General features: G+C 40.3%; 1 protein-coding gene and 1 long non-coding RNA gene across 6 annotated transcripts in view; one reads left to right on the forward strand and one right to left on the reverse strand.

Annotated features, from left to right (window-relative positions):
- Positions 1 to 21,230, forward strand: part of POU6F2 (POU class 6 homeobox 2) — a 476,258-nt gene that overhangs the window by 4,276 nt on the left and 450,752 nt on the right. The window lies entirely within an intron of this gene.
- LOC140613136 (uncharacterized) lies at positions 663 to 20,972 on the reverse strand. 2 transcript variants are annotated; one of them, XR_012014268.1, is made up of 3 exons: positions 20,617 to 20,972; positions 2,704 to 4,279; positions 663 to 917 (listed from the first exon to the last, which is right to left on the reverse strand). It is a non-coding gene; the product is annotated as an uncharacterized lncRNA (long non-coding RNA). The 2 variants fall into 2 exon arrangements; XR_012014267.1 differs by having other exon boundaries at positions 2,704 to 4,425.

A 21,230-nucleotide genomic window follows, 5' to 3' on the forward strand; every position in this document is an offset into this window, starting at 1 on the left:
CTTTTATACCTACTTAGCCTGTGTGAACAACCCCATTTGATAATGCAAATGTTAGTTTGTGTTCCTCCTCATATACATATTGGAATGATAATTATTTCTGTCCTCCACCCCCACAACTCCTCCTTCTTAGTTTTGTTCCTAAGTGGATTTGGGTTAGAGGAGCAAATAACCAATTTTCAGTGATATTTTCCATTCAGAATACTGAAAGATTCCCACGAAATATGATCTTTAGGTTTTTCATTCATCTCTAAGATCAAATATCCACTTGCTTCCACTGGAGGGGAAGAGTAGACTTTTCTGTATTGCTGGCCATGATCCAGCTCGGGAGAGTGTACTGGCTCCATAGAGCAGATATTACTCATAAATGTCTTTCCCCCAGGATTTTCTCTCCCCCAAGCAAGCAATTAAGCAGTCTAGTACTTAAGAACAAACTCCCTGCCTAGGATATCGAGATCAAGAAACTTGGTTCATTCATATAATTCTTGGAAATCAACTGGATTTTTGATAGTTATTTGTAGCACGCTTCCTAGCCCTTTGAACTATAGGGTGGATTCTTGCCTTCTGATGATTTTTCAAATCAACTCAAATTAAACAGTTAAGCAGGTTCTGAGCCATGGGTTTTCATATCATGTAAAAATGAAGACTCTTATTTCCACCTCTCATGGTCATTAAATGTTTACTACATTTTTTTTTTCTTTTTTGCAGACCTGAGCTGGTGAGTGACAGATTAGTTCATCAGTATTACAGACCTCCTGGTTGTTGGTTGTTGTTGTTTTTTTCCTCATCTCATGCAGACGGGTCACCGTGTCCAATCCTCCTTCTGGCGCTGCTGTCCCCAGAGGACCCTTGGCCAGCCTGCCATCTTGATGCGCAGGCCTGAGGGTCTGGGCTGGCTGCACGTTTCCTTATACTAGCTTCTGCAGATATTACAGAAGAGAGGATATTAAATTAGTTGTTAATAAAAACAACAGATGAGGCAAATTAGATAAAAATATTTATCAAGCATATCTAAGAATTTGCTAGGAATGGGAGAGACATAGCTGGGTAAAAGTGCTCATGGATACACTTCCAGTGGACATGGCTAAGAGATCAGTGGAAGAGTGGAGAAACCATGCTTAGTAGGAATGGAAGTGCATCCAAAAGCTTTTACAATTTTCCTTATCAGTAAAATGGGTCTTTTTTTTTTTTTTGAGGTAAATTTAGACAATTTAAAGTGTTGAAAAGTGACATGTTAGAAGGTGAATGTAGTTGTTTGAGATAGGGCTCGAGTGTGTGTGCTAATGGCTCAGAGGGCAAGTGCCAAGAACTTGGTGCATTTGGCTTGGTGCATTTGGCGTGTTTTCTCCTATGAAGATTTTATTTATTTGTTAAAAGATTTTATTTATTTATTCATGAGAGACACAGAGAGAGAGGCAAAGGCATAGGCAGAGGGAGAAGCAGGCCCTGTGCGGGGAGCCCAATTTGGGACTCGATCCCAGGACCCCAGGATCACACCCTGAGCTGAAGGCAGACGGTCCACCACTGAGCCATCCAGGTGCCCCTCATATGAAGATTTTAAAATACAAAAAGATTTCGTTGTTCTAGTAGTAAAATAATTTTGCATGTGACTTTATTTGTACCCTTCCTGTTCCCCAAAGTACTCAACATGGCTCTAAGGACAATATGTTTAACTAGTACATACATACTCAGGCTGATGTGAAATGGAGGTGGCCCAGAGAAAAGGGATGCCAGTGGTGTGTAAATAGTACACTTGCCTATTGTTCTCAGCCCCTTTTGACTGATTTTCATGCCCTTTATAGAAAACTTAAACTTGAGGCTAATCCAACCTTGTTTTACACATGCCAAGCATAACTTATATATTGCTCTAAGTGTGCTCTGGGAACTCATTTTTGGAGGTGTGGATGCCCTTTTCCTACGAAGCCAGCACACCACTTCAACGAATTGATACGCTTTAGGACTGTGAGATTGTTGTTTGGGTTTAATTGCAAATACTTTTTTTCCGGGGTATTCCAGGTGAAGAGTAAACTAGAAAAATACAAAATAATGAAGGATTATTCTTTCTGAAATTCAAAATGGTGCCAGTATTCCTTTTGTATGGAATTGAATCTGTACTACGTATTTCCAACTGAGCCAATACTCCACTCATACTTAGAGGAGAGTTGGTCTTAGCTTTTTATATTCTTTGGATTAACTCAATTTTTATAACCTTTCAAATATTTTTGCATTGAAGTTCGGTGTGTTACCTGAGCAGTGTTTAAATTGTAAAGCCAGTTTTGTCCAGCAAAGTAACAATGCCTCAATATAGTAGTGATGCTATACAATCATGCCCATACTAATACTAAACCACCTGAAAGCTGGTCTGGAAACCACTTTCTTTTCTATTTCTAAGATGACTTAATGAAACTCTCTCTCTCTTCAAGTATAGACTTGGTGTTTAAGAATTTAGAGTTGGGACACCTGGGTGGCTCAGTGGTTGCGCCTTTGGCTCAGGGCATGATCCCAGAGTCCTGGGATGGAGTCCCACATCCATCTCCCTGCACAGAGCCTGCTTCTCCGTCTGTCTGTGTCTCTGCCTCTCTCTCTACGTCTCTCATGATAAATAAATAAAATCTTTAAAAAAATTTATTTAAAAGAAAATTTTTTGAATTCACATCTCTAGGATATGGAGAGAGGTTGCTAGAATATTCCAGTACAAATACTTACGAAAGCAAAGTTTGAATGTAATGTTTCCTGAGTATCAGATCCGTAGTACTTGTTTGGGAGGTGAGTGAAAGAAGGCATCCTGTCGTTGACGGTCAACGGTGTCACGCAAACTGCATTTTACCATCCAGTTGAAAGCCTCTTTCTGTTTTCCTCTTTGTTGTTTGCCAGAATTAGAATTTAATAACATGTCTGCAAATACTGAGAAGCTCCGCCTTCCCTTGCACTGTGGTATTGCGTAAGCTGTTGCTTTTTTTCCCCTAACGCTTGATGGAGTAAAAAAAGTCAGGTTGTGAAATAAAATGCAAATATCAAAGGATCAGACCTGAAGAAAAATGGGCCACAAGATAAATAGTGGCTATAATATGAACAGTAACAGAAAATTTAAATATACAGCGTTTAGATTCATTTGTATGTTGTGACTGGACCTGGGAGACAGTAGCTGCTCTCGCCATAATTTCACTGCCTTCATTCACATTCTTGCTTTGCTTTCTCGGTCCCTCCCTTCCTTTTTTTTTTTTTTTTTTTTTTTTTTTCCTGGGAGACTGGGGCCAATGAAACATATGTACAAGAAAGTAAATTACCCGGTCAAACCTTGTTCTGGGATCACATGTCAATACTCTGTTGAGCCATGTCTTGAGCTGGTCCAAAATTATAGTCAAAATTTGTACCAGTGGTACTTTCTACACACTCTTCGGAACCCTGGATGGAGGAAGGAGCTCTGAGAAGCTGTCATTACATTTCACTGGGATTCATTTTGCTTTTCTAATATTGTCTTGCTCTTCCCAGTTCTACAATGGGAGTCAATTATGGTGAAAACTGCCTAATTTTCATCTGATGAATTCCTTCCTGGTTTGCCCTACGTTTGTGTTCTTTTCTTTACTCTAGCTATAGGGCTATAAATGACCATATTATTATTTCAGGGCTACCACTTCTGATTATAAAACTATTGTACATCAGGAAGAGCGAAATCATTGAAAACATCCCTGATTATGTCTACTAAAGGTTTGAAGTCTCGAGGTTTGAAAACAGGTATTTTTCAATTTGGTTGGTTTCAGAAAATAGCTTTTTGTTTTATCACTAGCTTTAAAAAACCCCATGATAGGAAGGACTCTTTCTTTAAAAGACAAGAGATTAGCTATTGATACTTGGTACTGATTCCGGGTGAACTGCAACCCTGTTCCCTTCAGCCACATTTTTTTTCTAACCAGAAGCTCAAGGAGAAAAAAAAATCAAAGATCAGCAGAATATACGAAATTTCACCAATTTTCAGCCCCACTGCTGGGCCAGGAGGTGGATTCTTTCAGTGGGAAGAGATGCCCAAACCATTTCCATCCTGCTCCCACCCCCTAAGGTCAGAGATGCAAATAAATGTGTCCAGGCCTTGAGTAAACGAAAAGGCAATGAGAACTCAGAGGCATCGCGCTGGTATTTTGCTTTCTTCCTTCATCTGTCGTTTCTGCCTTCAGCTTTTGCTCTTTCCCACTGTAATCCAGCGTCAGTTTGATGAGTAATAAGTGCAAAGTGAAGCCTTGTGGGCTGCCCAGGCAGCAAAGGGCACTGGAAAGAGAGGCGAGACCTGCAGCAAAACAAAAACAAAAACAAAAAAACAACAAAAAAACCCCAAAAAACCGAAGCAGAATCATAGCAGGAAAACTCTCCAACACACCGGGTTCTGTAGTCAGGATTTTGGTGAAGTTATTTTACAAGCTGATTTCATCTCACCTGGAGATTTCAGATCACAGAAATAAGAGTGAAACAATTACTTTAGGATGAGACAAATACAATTTTAAAATAAAGCCTAAAGGGGCGGGGTGGGGGGAGGAAGAAAAGAAAAAGAAAAGCTCCCCACTGCTTGTGCCATGGAACACAAATTTCGAAATCAAGGAGCACTTGATCTTGGGAACTTGCTACAAGAGTTGAAGCAGGGCTTTGGTGCTGAGGAACAGCGGCCTTACACAAATGGGTGTTTCGTGTGCTTCACACGATGTTGACTCTGCATGGTTTACTACTTTGATTTTTTAGGAATAATCATAACCAGAAAGTATTTTAAGAAGAAAACACCTATGTCTGGCACCTAAAACCTTACAGAAACAGACCTACATTAAAAAGATTAAATTAAAAGATAATTGTAAAATGGTGTTTTGTTTTGTTTTTTTTTTTTTGTTTTTTTTGTTTTTTTTTTTTGCATTGACCAGAACTCAGACAAACTCCTCTTAATAAGAACAAAGTAAACCATTTACAGAGAAGTTAGTTTTCGGTACAGGATTCATGTATGGATTTTTTTTTAATACAATATTTTATTGTTGAGAGTGAGAGGCACATCACCGACGGAGAAGTGTGGATATCAGAAATCCTAATTGATATTGAAGGTATGTGGGGGGAAAAAGTAGATATTCCTTAAATGGTCACTTGTATTTTTTCAAAATTGGATGCCAGCGTAGGCAAGGATGGGGCCAGGTACACAGTCCTGGGCTCCAGCAGACCAGACCTGCTTTAGATAAAGCCAGTTAATTTTGTAAGCCTTAAATAATACTAGCCAACAAGGCACTCTCAACCTTTTGGAGAAAAGGTTGAGAGTCGGGGCAAATGTAAAACCCTGCTTAACGTGCACGAATAAAGCCAAGAACTTCAAACTCATTTCACTTAGTGTCAGCCCTGATGATTCATCATTATGGTCAGAGCAAACTGTGGTCTCTGGGCTGAAACAATTTTATCCATTTTTTTAAAAAACAGAATGTTCCAGCTTGGATCTTATATCCTTAGGGTTACAATATTGAATTCTGAATCGGGAAACTTAATCTTGCAGCCAGATTTGACAAGATGCTGGTTGAACGGGAGGCAGAAGTGATTGTAGGATGAAAGGCCCCAGGTCAGAATTTGGGGAAAGAGGAGATTTTGTGGAAATTTGGCTGTGTGGTAAGAACCCCAAGTTTGAAAAATTTTTCACTGTTCATATCAGCAGATGGTGTTCAAGGGTCTGAAAAGTATATCGCAGGCTGTATTCATTTTCTCTGTTTCAGAGCTCTCTTTAACAGAGTTAATTTTTATACCTTTGGAGGTGTTTTTCTTAGTGTATTACTAATGTTGCGAATGTAAAGGCATCTGTAATACTATTCAAAAGGTTTCTGGGAGCAAAGATGCACATTATTGCTCAAATCCAAGACAGTTATACTTTGTTTCTTGGCAAGATGGTAATACTTGTTTCGGGAACTAAAGTTTTTCTTTTTTGAAAACTTTTCCCATACAAATCCTATGTATAGATTTCCAGGGACTAAAGTATTTGGAAAAAAAATGAAAATGAGGCAATCTAATAAGTGCACATACACACACACACACACACGCACGCACAAGCACTCACATCCTAGACATATTAGGAATACTTGCTTATTTAACTTGCAATAATATAAAAATATTTTAACTTTTCAATTTGGACACATGAAAAGATTATAGTAGGTGTTTGCTTAAAATACTCTTCCTTTCAACTAAGTTGTTCACGAGAATGGACAAATACTTTGTAACTTCTAGAAATCAGGATTACGGTATAAATTTGAATACATAGTTGATCACTAAACTGTAAAAGGATGATTATTATGATAATGGCATTACCATTACAGGGTAAGGTAATTGCCCTCCAGAAAACAAGGGCGTATTGTTTTGCGACATACTTCTATTTTATAGCTACTTTCTACAAGTGCTGAGATATATCAGCTGGATTGTTCTCTCTCTTTCTACCATTCTCCGTCAAGTGGGAGTTAAATAGCTAGTTCAGGCCAAGAGTTGAGCATCTGCCTGAAATCTGCAGAACATGAACACAATTATTACATGCAGATGATTGAGGCGAGTTACATAGTAGACTCTTAGAGTCTTCTTAAATTTTTTATTAAACAAATTATAAAAGCAATATGTGCTTATGAAAAACAATTTCAAACAACGCAAGAGAATATGAAGTGAAAAGTCAAGTACCCATCCTCCCACTCCCCACAAATAACCATTATCAAAAATTCATTGTATCTTTCAGAAATTGTCTATGCATGTATAAGCATAGAAAGTCTTCAAACGGGACGCCTGGGTGGCTCAGTGGTTGAGTGCCTGCCTTCATGCTCAGGGCATGATCCTGGAGTCCCAGGATCGAGTCCCGCATCAGGCTCCCTCATGGAGCCTGCTTCTCCCTCTGCCATGTCTCTACCTCTCTCTGTGTGTCTCCCATGAACAAATAAATAAAATCTTAAAAAAAAAAAAGAAAATCTTCAAACAACCCAAGTAGATTCATACTATATACAGAATTCTACAACTTTCACTTTTAAAAAAACATACATTGAACAGCTCTTATTATGAATAGATTGCCACCCTTTCCTAAAGTATTCCCTCTTATGGATGTATGCTAACCTGTTTAACCAGTTCCTTTCTTTATTGAGATATAATTGACATACAGCATTATATTAGTTTCAAGTGTATAACATAATGATTCAATATCTGCGTGCATTGCAAAATGATCACCGCAATACATAACCAGTTCTCTCGTGATGAGCATCTACTTTTCAGAAATAAGTTAGTCTCTATACTAACAAATAGAGATGTTTCATCTCTCTTAGCAAGAAAAAAAAATCCCAGAATCTTCCAAAGGGAGTTTGCTTTACCGAAAGAACTCATAAGTAGTTTCTCCTAAGAGAAGATGATGAGTAATGTCAAATGTGAAGGATAGCTTTATGCCACATTTATCATTTTTAAAAAGATTTTATCATTTTAATCATTTTTTAAAATATTTTATTTATATATTCATGAGAGACACACAGAGAGAGAGAGAGAGAGAGAGAGAGAGAGAGAGAGAGAGGCAGAGACACAGGCAGGGGAAGCAGCAGGTTCCATGCAGAGAGCCCAATGGGGGACTCAACCCGGGACTCCAGGATCACGCCCTGAGCCAAAGGCAGTCACTCAACCACTGAGCCACCCAGGCATCCCTATATTTATCATCTCTAGGTTGAACACTCAAGCCAATGAAAATACCAGTAAAGATCACAACATTGTATTTAGTGATAAAGAAGTAAGAATATGAGATAATGACATAAGGAGCCAGTTCTCAATAGGATATATTATGACTTTAAAACTTCTATTTGTTTCACTCCACCAATTCAGCTGAACAAAATGCAGAACTTATTTTCTCACAAGGGTCTTAGTGCTATTTATTAAGATAATTGACAGAGATGTATGTTTCCAATGCATGATTCAGTTAGTATACCTAGATTAGTGAAAAAGAGACCAGAAGAAATTCATGGTAATTAATGTCAGTTAAATTCCTGTTTCCTATATTTCATATTGTCAGACTAATCCTTCAACCATGATTCATAGGTTAAGTAATGCAGTCAGGAGAAGGGTTGGATCAAAACTAATCAGACATAGCCCTTGAATTCAGTTAATTTAGAGGTTTGGTAAGGTGGGCTAAACGTATACCCCTCAAATATTTAAGAGAGTGTGAAAAGTTACGTTTTAGATTTCTTTTGGGAGAGGTCTCTGCTCATTCATCTTAACTGCATCACCTCACTCATACTAATAAGAAAGTGAAGTGGGTAGTAAGGAAATCTTTATCTGTATAAGAGATGGAAGTGTGAACTAACTGTGACATCTTTCGGTGTCCAGATTCCCAGAACTGATTCCATGGAACTGCTGGTTGGGCAGGTGTACATGTCTTCCTTCTCCCTTCTTCTCTATAGACAGTGGGACAAGTAACCTGGATAAGAAACTATCATACTTCATTTATAAGTTTAAAAGTAGCTGGTTCCATGGACACCTGGGGAGTCAGTTGGTTAAATGTCTGCTTTCAGCTCAGGTCATGATCTGAGGGTCCTGGGATGAAGCCCCACATCCCGTTCCCTGCTCAGTGGGGAGTCTGCTTCTCCCTCTCCCTCTGCCTGCCACTCTGCCTACTTGTGCTCTCTCTCTTTCTCTGTCAAATAAATAAATAAAATCTTAAAAAAAAAAAAAACAAACGAACAAACCCCAAAGTGGCTGGTTCCTTCCCATGAAGCCCAAAACTGGCTCCGAAGAACAAACTACAGATACTGCTGTCATCTGCAACCCACAGCTCTAAGAGGTTAGGTGCCAATCATCATTCCCATTTTATGGAAGCAGAAACTGGCTCAGAAAGGTTATATATCTTCTTCATAGCCATATTGCTAGTGCATAAAAGAAATTTGTTTTAAACCTAGAAATCCTAAGAGTTCACTGTTTTCCTCTATACCACTTCTTAACTCTGGCTACCTATTAGAACCACCTGAAACAACCTTTGAAAAATCTACAGGCATGCAGGACTCATCTCCAGAAATTCTTTTTCTTTTTTTTAAGACTTATTTTATTTATTTTTTACAGTGAGTGAGAGACAGAGCGAGAGAAAGAAGGGTCAGCAGGAGAGGGGGAGAGACAATCTCAAGCAGATTCCCTGCTAGGTGTGGAACCCCATGTGGGGCTCCGTCCTAGGACCCCGAGATCATGACCTGAGCCAAAATCAAGAGTGCTGGTACTTAACTGACTGAGCCACCCACGTGCCCCACAGAAATTCTGATTCAATTTATCTGGGTGGGGTCTGGATATTTGTATTTGGAAGAAGCTTTACAGATAATTTCAATGCAGTCTATCACAGGGCCTCTTAAATTGAATGAATGTTATTTTATATATTTTTTGGAATGTTATCTTAAATAATAAAATGAGACAATGAAGATTACACAGTCACCCCAACTAATGCATGTACATGCACATGTGCACACACACTCATAAATCCACAGCAAAGTTTGGAGTTAGTCTGGTATTCATGGTGTGTGTGTACGTATGTTTCAGTGGAAATCTTGGCTCTTGTAAGCTATGTTGAACATCTAAGTTAACGTTTAATAATGTTGTTTATCCAGAAGAGAGCTAGATATTTAGTCATCTTAAAAAATAATGACGCTGATAATAATCTACCAATTAATAAGCGCTTAACCAGGTGCTGGGAACATTATAAACCTACTTTAACCCTTGTGATATCTTTGTGAGGTAATTACTGTTATTATTTACAATTTACTGACTAGGTGACTGAGGAAGTGACACATGGACAGTAAATGACAAAGCTGGAATTTGAACTAAGGATGTTGAAGACTTTAATCACACACAAAATCACAGAAATGACTTGCTCGTTTCCTATACATGAACTTTATTGTTGCTATCATTACCTGTTGTAATTGGGCTGTACATGGTGGTTTGAGAAATAATCCTTTTATAATATATAGAACAGCAGAAGAGATGATGAATGGAAGGATGGAAGGGCAAATTGGTGCTCCCTGTAGGCTTCCATAGAAACAGTTGCTGCAACTAAACAAGAAGTCACCCTGGCCTCCATCTGTTTAGTGCTCCAGGAGATGTGCCTTCAGACCAGGGACTACACAGATCTTTTTTTTTTTTAAAGATTTTATTTATTTATTCATGAGAGACACACAGAGAGAGAGGCAGAGACACAGGCAGAGGGAGAAGCAGGCTCCAGGCAGAGACCCCGATGTGGGACTCGATCCCAGGACCCAGGGTCACACCCTGAGCCGAAGGCAGATGCTCAACCACTGAGCCACCCAGGCACTCCCAGACCCAACAGATCTTAAACAGAGTGACAATGGGCACTGCTCTGTGTGTATGAGGAACTAGATTCCCATAGACAGTTTCAGGGAGGATTTGAAAATTTTAAAAACGAATTTGTATGATATGATACTATATCATATGTAAAATGTTATAAATATATAAACTAGAAAACAAGTTTACATTTTATAATAGTCCTGACAATTTGAGATTAATAATCTCAAAAACTCATGTTTTTATCTTTTAGCTGAATAACATTCTATTATCTATCTATCTATCTATCTATCTATCTATCTATCTATCTATCTGTTTTTTAACTGGTTAACATTCTTATTTGCATTTGAAATCAGTGAGCTAAATTTGTATGATGACCTTGCTTTCTCTGTTCATTCTTCATAAAAACTCAACTAAATTCTAGGGGTCCCTGGGTGGCTCAGTTGGTTAAGCATCCCACTGTTGATTTAGGCTCAGGTCATGATCTTAGGGTTGTGAAATAAAGCCCTGTGTTGGGCTCTTCACTGAGTGTGGAGCCTGCTTAAGATTAGGTCTCTCCCTCTCCTTTTGCCCTTCCTTGGCTTGCTCTCTCTCTCTCACAAAAAAACAAGAACAAAACCAAAAGGCACCTCCCCCAAACAGAAAAATAAAAACAAAACCCAGCTCAACTAAATTCCAGACAAATGTGCATTGGCTCTTCTAATCTAATTTTTATAAACTAATTATATTGCTATAATTAAGATTATGGTGGTGGGAAACCAGTGATTCTACTAAGGGGATGTTTCTTTTTTTAATTTTTAAAAATTTTGTTGACATTTAATATCATTAAAAAAATTTTTTTAATTGGAGTTCAATTTGCTAACATATAGCATAACACCCAGTGCTCATCCCGTCAAGTTAAGGGGATGTTTCTTAACTCAAATTCTGGAAAACTTTTAATGATATTGTGGCATTTCTCCTACATCAGTTTCATCTTTTTTGAAACTGAGGTAAATAAAGAGGATCTTCTACCCTGCCTATTTTCAATTACATTGCTTCCCATCAAGTGGCATTTTTCAATGTTTATGACCCTAGAGGCAGTAGTGGGGCTGGAAAGGAGAAATCTTTCCCTACCCAGTAGTTTAAAACTTTCACAAAACATTAATACTGTTTGCATTTGTGTGTTTTGGATGTAGGACCAAGTAGAGTTTATGCTTAAACATCTCTTTAACCTTTGTGCATGATTCAGTTAGGTTAGAACCCACAGATACATGGTTAGTATAGACAAGATGATGATTTGGTGGAATGAATGACCACGGTCTTTCACAAAGTACTCACTGCTTGGGAACAACAGAAGTGAACAGAACACTTGGTAAAGACAGTGGGTTTGCCTGGAGCTGGTAATCTCCTGTAGTGGAACATATCTTCTATCTTGACCCTCCACATCTTAGAGACCTACACCCATCCTCTCCATGAACACTCAGAATCAAGGAGACATGGTCGTTGTTCAGGCAGATGAGCCGAGCCTTGGTAACTCCTCCTACCAGGGCCCAGCAGTGGGAGACATTAGGTTAAGCTTGTGCAGAGGGAGTACAAGTGAGGGGTATGCCCAACAGTGGAGTCCACAGGATGCTGTGGGCTCACTTCTCATCCAAGCCTCATTTAGTGCAACTTTGAGGGACATGTCCATGTTTTAAAACTTCACTTCCTTGTCTATTTCTTAAACTGTGGACTACCCTTGGCTCTGGTGAGTTAGAAACAGGAACACCCAGTGCTGCCTGAAAAACAGCAACAAGAAGATGGTCCAGGGAGATGTTCCATCTTTTCCTGTGCCAAATTCAGAGCACACCAGCCTGGAGGGTGGTTTGGCCGTCACCATGATGTTGGTGACAAACTCACTTTCCTACATGCCTACATTAGGCTAATCAAATCGACCAGAGTTCTGAATATCAAGATGTTAACATTGTTAGGATGTTTCCCTTCCATGGACAGTGTCAGATAGAAGCCCTAATAGTAACTTAATTCTCTTGAATTAATATTCAAAAGAATATTAATGAATATTATGTATCTTTGGCTCTCACCCTTTCTCTCCTATTTTTACCCAGTGGATCTAGCACAGGATAAATCCACAAATCCATAATTGTTGCACATTCATCTTGGCAGGGTAAGATGATGGTGATGGCTACAAATAAGTCCAAGGCAAGTCAGATCTGACCATGGGTCACTCACAGAAAATGTGAGGTGTCTGCTGGAATTCGAGAAGGTAAAAAATAAATAAATAAACAAATTTTAAAAAAAGAGAAGGTAGATGAGGATTATGAGCTGAAGATTTTGTGCATGAACATTTTGGAAGACTTCTCACCTATTCATACCTCTCTTCCTTACATATTTCTTGAAGGCTTTTTTTTTTTTTCTCTTTTCAGTTGGACCAAATTTTTATTAGAGAGTTCTAAGGGAAACATTGAAGGTGAGGGACCATGCTACCTCCTGGTTATTTGGTTAAAATCAGCCTGAAGGGGATCCCTGGGTGGCTCAGTGGTTTGGCACCTGCCTTTGGCCCGGGGCGCGATCTTAGAAACCCGGGATCGAATCCCACATCGGGCTCCCGGTGCATGGAGCCTGCTTCTCCCTCTGCCTGTGTCTCTCCCTCTCTGTCTGTCTGTCTGTCTGTCTATCATGAATGAATGAATGAATGAATGAATAAATAAATAAATAAATAATCTTTAAAAAAATAAAATAAAATCAGCCTGAAAAGTTAATACCACATCACAGAACAGGCGTTCAAATTATGTTTACGAGCAAATGAACAGAAGAGTATCCCTAAATCCACTAGCCATTATTTAAGATTAGGAAAAATTATGATTATATACTAATATGAATAGGTGCCTCATGTGCTCATTTCTTTCATTGGGGTTTTATTTTATTTATTTATTTATTTTTCATTGGGGTTTTAATGGGCATTAAATAAGATTCTTTAATTCTTATTTTCTCTTTATTAGTTACAGAGCTTGTTGAAAAATATGGTTTTACCTCTGCAGCCAGATGGGCCTGCTAATTGCCTGTAACCCTGCATTTTGATATTGGGACTGACAGCCCATCAAAGGAGAGTTTGGGACTGATGAAGAGACCCATTTATTCAGTATTTCTGCCTCCTACGGGGAGTGGGGTCTAGAGGGAAGAAAATCAAATTCCTTATGGATGTGGAGGACCATAGGTATCAGACTCCTGTCACCCACCAACATGATACGGGATTTCTCCCCTTGTGGGTGAGAAGTCCACTTACGTGAAAACACGAGGCGAGGGATCAGCGTCCCCCCCACCACATCCTTTTTTCTGGGAAATTGTCTTGCCTATTTTTGCAGAAAATGGGTGATATTGCTGTAATTTTATTGGAGGTCTTGTCAGACTGAGAAACCAAACAAAGGGGTTTGGAAAAAATAAGTTCCTAGGAGTTTGTCTTTTCAGTTTAGACCCGTGCAGAAATGCCTCCTTTCCTTTCCTCCGCTGCTCTTCCATCCCTAACTCTTTCTCTCCCTCTCCCCCCTCCTTTCCTCCCTTCCTTCCTGGCTTCCATCTTTCTTTCTCTGAAATTGGCCCATCACCATGTTAGAACTGATTGATGGAGTTGCTAGAGACTCAGAGGTCTGTCCTCTTTATACTCACCATCCTATGCTCCCCTGCCCCTTACTGTCCACAACTCTTAAGTCTTTCTAGAGGTCTCTGCTGGCATGTCTGGGCACTAGGTACCTGCTTCAAAATGCTTCCTGTGCAGCAGCTGTCACCCTTTTTTCTATCTCAATGGAATGCACTTCTCAAATGGTTTTGAATTCTCGAGTTGCCTTTGCTCCATTTAGTTCCCTTTCAAAATTCCTTGTTTGGGGATTTTGTGTGTGTGGGGGTTGTGCTACTAGTATTATCTTAGAATATGTAAACGGGACTTGAAAATTATTATTTTCCATTTTCATATTGATGTCTAAAAGGAAAGTGGTTTCCTCTCCCGCAATTTCTTATCCAAATTTCATATTGTGTTCAACTTAAGCAAGCATCCCCATGATATCCAGTGAAGGCTTATTTTGGGCATATCTTAATGTTGAATCTTGAAAAAAAAAAAAAGGAGGGATGCAAGGTCTTACTTAGCAGACTTAAAAGACAAAGAGAAGGAGACAAACCATAAGAGACTCTTAATCATAGGAAACAAACTGATGGTTGCTGGAGGGGAGGGGTGGGGGATAGGGTGACTGGGTGATGGGCATTAAGGAAGGCACGTGATAAAATGAGCGCTGGGTGTTACACGCAACTGACGAATCAGGGACTCTACCCTGAAACGAATAATACACTATATGTTACTTTAAAAAAAAAAAGACAAAGAGGAGTGAGAAAATGAGGACGTAGAATTTGTGTTTCAGAAGTTCATATTAACTGGCTGTGAGGTTGTATGTGGATCAAATAAATAAGACATGGCCAGAACAATACAGCTAAGGGACATCTCATAAATCTGATGTCATCATTTTCAGGGGTTTCATGAAAATATTCTTATATTTTTTTAGTGGTAAGAACAAATCTGTTCTAACACTTTGCCACCTCTAAACATGTCCCTTAAGATATTACTCTGGGTGGAAAGCTTGTATTCCTCCTCACTTTAGCAATGTTTTATGCAACACAAATCAATTGTGAATAATTTCCATCTCTCCACAGTGCAGGATATGGATTATTCAAATCGTGTTTTAAAACTTTTAATACAAAGAGTCACAGAATATCCTGTGAAATTGGCAGCTACATGTGTACTTAGAAATTGAAAAAGTTAATGAATAAGGGACATAATGAATGAAGAGATGATGATGGTACCTAGAAAACAGAGGCATGAATTTAGACTAGTCTAGTTGATTCTTGAATAAAATGTTCTCAAAATAATGCACAAGTACAGTTATGTTAATGAACTGTTTTATAATTTATATTTCTGTGAGATAAGCAAATAGCAATATCTGAACATTTGACATTTAATTTTTTCTTGGTTTTCATGCTGAATTTTAAACATCATAATGAAGGGAATATATATGTATCTATGTGTGTATATATATTCTTATTTTAATGAAATAAGTATTGGTATTCTGCATTTAAATTGAGGGAAAAGAAATATAGGCCTAGTTAGAGGGAGAAAAAAGAAAGAGTTTTACAAGATCAGGACAAAATGAAGTGTTGATTGTTTGGATGAGTATGGTGCAAAAAACACGAGTTTCAAATTAGAATTCTGTAATGTTATAAAATATGAATGATATCTAAAAAGAAAACCATGAAAATGTCAGGAATAATCTCAAAGGGCAAAATGGGGATTTTTCAGGGGCTGCAGGTTTAGGCTGATAGTTCCAAAAACAACCTAATGGAAAGTTTGCCCAGCATCTCAGGTGAGACTGAACAACACTGATATTTGAATTTCAGGACTTTACACACACCTAGGGACCCACCTATGAGTCAAGGGTCTTTCCACATAGAAAACCTTCCCACTGTTTTTCTCACAAGAGGTCAGAGCTTGTGAAACCTTCAGGTTTGATCTGAAAGCGTGGAATTCCATGAAAGAGGAAGAGTCGGGTGCTTGAGTGCATGTTTCGGAGCATCAGGCCTCTTCATGCACAAGAGGAGCAACATGCTCCTGGGGTGGGGGTGGGGGTAACATCTAACTCCGTTCTTTCTCTGGTAATATTCATCTTTTTTGTCTCTCCTAAAAATAATATGTCTGCTTGGCTGAACAAACGTTTTGGTCATCTGGAATTCAAAGTATCTGAGGCTAATAAACAGGCAGGCCCATCGAGTATGTTAGTGCCAGCTCTTCCTTAGTCTCCATTTTCCTTTATTGGTGATTTGGAATCCATCGCCAAGTCATCCCTTCCTGAAAGAACGGGGGCTCTTGCAGAGCGCCCCCTGCAGGATGATCGGGGAACGACACCTGGAAATGGGAAAAGGTGGGGGCGGGGTACAGGGCCCCAGTGGGGGGAGTGGGGAGGACTGGCAGCTGGCAGGTTGCAGGGAAGGGGGAGGAGAGGGTGGGGGAGAGAGAAGGGAGTGTAAACCAGGAGATGCAGCTGCCAGCAGCATCTGAGTGCAGAAGGGAGAGGACGGGGGGCCTGCCCCTCAGGGCCCAGGGCATCCCCAGCAGGCCTGGGAGGTGAGAGGGTCGGGTCACCTGCCCCCCTGGGGAAGAAGGATGCTGTGGTCAGAGAAGCAGGCTGGCCTCTCTTTTGCCCTTCGCCCAGCTATCCCCGCCCTGGCTGGGCCCCTCCATCCCGCTTCTCCTCTGCTCCCTGTGCCCCAGCGCCTGGCCCACCTGAGCCCCCAGAGAAGCCCTCCCAACTAGTGTGATCCCCTCACTCCTGGGCTCAGGCTCCCCTCCCTGCTGCTGACACCAGAGGCCAGATGGATCCCCTTGGGGAGCCCTCCACAGGGATTCCTCTCGGGAAATCCTTGGAAAGGCACAAACTAGCACAGATCTTAGTTACAGAATCTGAAGCTTAATTTATGAGATTCCTTCCCTGTAGCTCGTTGGGTAGCATCTTGATATCTTTGTGCCTCAATTACTTGTATTTAAAAAGGCATTGAAACTATCGAGTTGCTTCCCAGAGGTTCCTTGGGATTCCACGACTGTATTTGTTCTAGGTGTTACTAGAACATAGAAGCAAGAGCTATTTCATTAGAAAATTGAAACATTGGGCCTCAAGTGATTTTTTTCCTCCTACTCAAAAATACTAAAATATTATTTAAGAGGCGGCTGACTTCCAAGAATTTCGCCTCTGGAACTTGTCTCTCCCCGTGAAGCCATTTGTTTCTTCTCACGATATTGCCGAGTGGTTAGGAGAAAAGGCTGAGATATGGGAATGCAAGACTTGGAATGCGAGGCTCTTCACCCTTCACACCTTGGACAACTTTCTTGGCCTCTCTAGGAGTCAGCTTTTGAACAGTGGGGTGGGGGTGGTGAAAAGGCCACCCCAGAGAATCACTTGGAGGATTCAATAAGATCATTCATACGAAGAATGAAGCGCAGTGCCTGGTGCACAGAAAACATTACTGTGCCTTCACTGTTTTTACGATTGTCATCCATTGGCAACTTCTTGTCTGGTCCCTCTCTACTGGAAGTTTCCTTGGAGGAAATGGACGTGCCTCTTCACCTTTGTCTTTTGGGGGTGATATTGCTGACCACACTTCTTGAAGCTCCTTAGCTACTTGGCTTTCTTGACCCCAACCCGACACTGCTAACTTTCTTATCTCTCTTCTATTTAGCTTGCTGCTTATTGTCTCCTCTCCAGAAACAGGCATTCCCCAAGGTTCCATCCTGGGTTGTCTTCTGTCTTCTTCTGTATGCCCATCACCTTCAGTAGCTTCTACTAGCATTTCTCTACATATCTACTCTCAAATCTGCTTCCAGCCCTGACCACCTTTTTGACCATATCTACCTGGATACTTGGTTTCCCCCCTTACCGGCATCATGTTGGATCCTAAACACATCTTTCCCACAAACCCATTCCACCTACAAGTGTAATGATGAGCACTTATTAAAATCCTACTGTGTGCCAGACAGTGTTCTTAACTTTACATGGGTATCGGTCTGAGCAGAAGCAAGTAGCAGAGCTGGGATTCAAACTCAAGCAGTCTGACTAGGTTTGGCCCTCTTGACCTGCTCATTTCCGCAAAGGATATCACAGCCTTCTATTCACCTCGGTTCCTCCCTCTCTTTCACCTCCCGCATTTAATGAATGGATGGAACTCATGGGATCTACTTGGGTTGGAAATCTTTTTGTCTATTCTTGCTTCCACCCTCTCTTTTAGATTTTTGTTCCTCTCACCTGGACTACTGAACTAACAACCACCCTCCAGTCTCTCCGTTCCACATCAGTGGCCTTCAAACCTTTCTACTTTCAAATAAATTTTACATGAAAGCCCTAAATGTAGAGCAGACAAAGGTAGTGGAGCTCCTGCGGAAGTTGGGGAGGAACCCTGATTCCCACCTGCTCTGTGGCTGACTTTGCCCCCCATGGTGGCTCCTGGTGCCTCAGTGAAAGCCTTGAGGTGTGAAATCCACTATTAAGCCAGTTACTGGTTAATTTATTGATGACACAGCTCTGAGTGTACTCTTCTCCATCTGGAACATTCCATGGTTCAAAGGCTTGGTGATGAGGTCATGGGAACCCCACCCTGTTTTCAGGTTGATTGTGTTCCTTCCTGCTCCTATTCAGACTCTAACGTCTAGTCTAGGTGAACTAGACTATTCCCTTTCCTCAAATATCTTTCCTCCATGTCTTTGACTTTCCACTACAATTTCTGTTTATCAAAACTCCGAAAGACAACTCCTTCCAGGAAGCCTTTACCCATTGGCCTAAGTATCCAAACCTTCAGATCATGTTGTGCCTCCTTTTGGCATCCACCTCCTGCTTTGTATTGGAATTACTGTAAATGTTGTGTTCTATTTCCCCTTTGGTGATAACCTCAAAGGGTTTCTCCACTCCATATCACTTTGGTACCAGCACTAAGCCTAGAGCCTTAAACCTAGACCCATTGAACACAAATGTATTGCAGATAGTGAAAGCAATTCAGTCATCCAATAAATATTTTAGGGTATTTGTTAGGTGAGTTTTTAGGCTCTGGGGATACAAGGTTCCAGCTATTATGGCACTGACAACAGGTATGAATACATGTGAGCAGAATTAATAAGGTCTTCCTCTGGAGAAGTATACATTTCATATGGTTATAGAAGTTGTAGAGGAAAGAGGTCTTCGAGTCCAACTGACCCAAGACCCTTATGTTGCTCAAAGACATGAAATGATTGGACCAATACCAAGCAGCCAAACTGGGGTGAGAAAGACTCTATTCTCTAGGCATCATGTCACAGCTTTTAGGCTTCAGATTGGTCCCGAATCATATCTTATTGGTTTAGAAAAATGTGCAAAACAGAGATTGTTCTTTGCAAAATTACCTTCATATCCTATTTTCTCTGTCCATTTTTATAATGATTAAGTCTTTTCTTTTTTCCTCCTCCCTCTCCCTCTCCACCTCTGCCAACTCCTCACCCCCACCCCAAACAATCACGTGAGCAATGTATGTAGTTATTATTGCTCTACTACTCATCCCAGTTAATAAATTACCTGTGACATCGCGTAGACCCTGAAACTTCCTGAGGTTAGGAGTCAGGGAAGGAATTTTCTCCCATATTCTTCATGAGGTACATACTAGCTTGAGCTGTCTTAAGTGATTAGGGTGTGCTAGAGTGAATTTTAACAACTCAGGAAAATGGGGGTTGTAGCCAACTTCCAAGGAGAGAAGGAGCTTACATTATATATAATATGCCTTGTGTTTAAAAAGCATACCTGTATCTAGACATAGGGATATTATGATATTTAGTGAGATTTCATGGGATACATAGAAATACATTGGAAGATCTGAACATGTATAATGAACATTGATGCGCTCTGTAAAGTACTTTTAATGCAAGGGGAATGTGAGAAAAATTTAAGCAATACGTGTGTTTTGATGTTAATTGTGTTACATGCTTAAAGGTAAGCTAGAAGGGAGCAAGGGAAGAAAGGTAGACTATTAAGCTTAAAGAACCAATAGTAGAAAGCCAAGTAACGGGCATTAGAGGGTTAGCTATAGGAAACTTAGCTGGAGTTGAAGTAGTGGGCATTGGGGGGTCGATTCTAATAACATTTCTGCTTTACAGACTTCTCCACATGACATTTGAAGAATATTGTGAAAAGTTTCTGCTGTCTAGCCACAGGAAAGAATTCCCCGTTCTTTGTAGAACTGTATGTCCCAGTGGATATATTTCCTTATAAGCTATTTGAGGCAGGGGCCATATTTTGCCACAGCCTCTAACACAACACTTTACACATAGTAGGCGCTCAATAAAGATTTGTCAAGCGTGCGAATGCATAGGGTTTCCGTAAAGACATGATCCAAGGCTGTTCAGGTGGTTCTTACTTCATTTTTATGGCCGTTTGGAACTTACAGCTCCCCTAGCAACTATAACTTGTACCCCTTGAGCATATGTACTATTTAGTATTTCTGTATGTGGTGTCAACTTTCATGTCATAATATACTATATATGTTACTGGTTAGGTTACAGTTGTTTGGGGAACCACAGGCTTTCTCCCACCTAAAATAAGCCCTTGCCAGCCATCCTGGTCGACCAAGAGGTGACATTCACTGGATGGCCTTTTCATGTCTAACTCCCTGCTCCCTGACCTTTTACCCCCAATTTGGTAGACACATCCAGTTATAAGCATAGGTGCCCAGGATAACGACAATTGGGTGCTTAATTGCCTTTTTGCTATTAATATTTCTAATGGCCGCATTGATACTTACTCTTGCTTTGTCAGGGGTGCATTTATATTACACCCACGTTTTGACATGAGGGATCAGTTCAAGAGTAGGTCTGCTTCTGTGAGATGCTCCTAAGGACAATGACGTAGGACAAAAAAGTTTCCTTCTCCTGCCTCGTGCAACCAAAAAATGAAGAGCATTGTGGCTGCGTTTTCCTAAAGTAGATACTAGAACTTTTCCTTTTCTGATCATAATCATGAAGTTTTAAAAGGGAGTTTCTTGAAGCCTAGAAAAAGAACTGAACCTCATCCTAGATCTTGTAATTCAGCATTGTGAACAGGAAGCCGAGGAAGGGAGGTGGGCAGCAAGCCGGTGAAGAGGCACTTAGGGGAAGTATAGTGGAGTCCAATGCTCTCTTCTCTGCACCCCCCCCGTCCCCCCCCCCCCCAGCACGTGCTGGTGGACACTGGAGGAAACTGTTTAAGCAGACTGGCCTTGAGCCAGCAGATATTTCTGTTTGTGTTACTTGAAGCTTAGAGATCTATCTGGTGTACTCTCAAGGGAAAGCCTCAGTGTATCTATGTCTTTCTAAATTGAGGACACCTTATCGTTTAAGACTGATTTACTTATAAGGCTTTTAACCTTCTGATGATGAC

This window comes from Canis lupus, chromosome 21 (assembly GCF_048164855.1).
Source record: "Canis lupus baileyi chromosome 21, mCanLup2.hap1, whole genome shotgun sequence".
NCBI lineage: Eukaryota > Metazoa > Chordata > Mammalia > Carnivora > Canidae > Canis > Canis lupus.